Here is a 516-nt window from a genome sequence, read left to right as displayed (position 1 = left end):
GTCTTTGCAAAGGGTCCTCACCTTCCTCCATCAACTCCAACTCTCTACAGCTCCTGAAAGGAGGTTGTAGAGAGGTGGGTGCTGGTCTCTTCTTCCATTAACCAGTGATGGGACAAGAGGAAATGGCCTCAAGTTGTGCCAGGGGAGGTTTAGATTGGATCTGAGGAAAAATTTATTGACTGCAAAAGTGGTCAAACACTGGAAGGGGCTGCCCAGGGAGGTGGTGGAGTCCCTATCGCTGGAGGGGTTCAAGAAGTGGTGGATGTGGCACTTGGGGCCACAGTTTACTGGGCATGGTGGGGTTGGGTTGACAGTTGGACTTGATGATCTTACTCTCTTCCAACCTTAATGATTCTGTGATTCTGTGATTCTGTGATCAGAGCAGCTGCTCTCCAGACCTAGAGCTCTGAGAGGCCCCCCCAGCATCGGGGAGCCTGGGGCAGCAGGAGAGGAGGAATGTGACTGTCCTTACCCACTCTCCCCTGCTTCCAAGTGACTGTGGGGAGCAGGTGGAGA

Source organism: Mesitornis unicolor, unplaced genomic scaffold, assembly GCF_000695765.1.
Source record: "Mesitornis unicolor isolate BGI_N332 unplaced genomic scaffold, ASM69576v1 scaffold4816, whole genome shotgun sequence".
Taxonomy (NCBI): Eukaryota; Metazoa; Chordata; class Aves; order Mesitornithiformes; family Mesitornithidae; genus Mesitornis; species Mesitornis unicolor.
Note: the sequence above shows the minus strand (reverse complement) of the source record.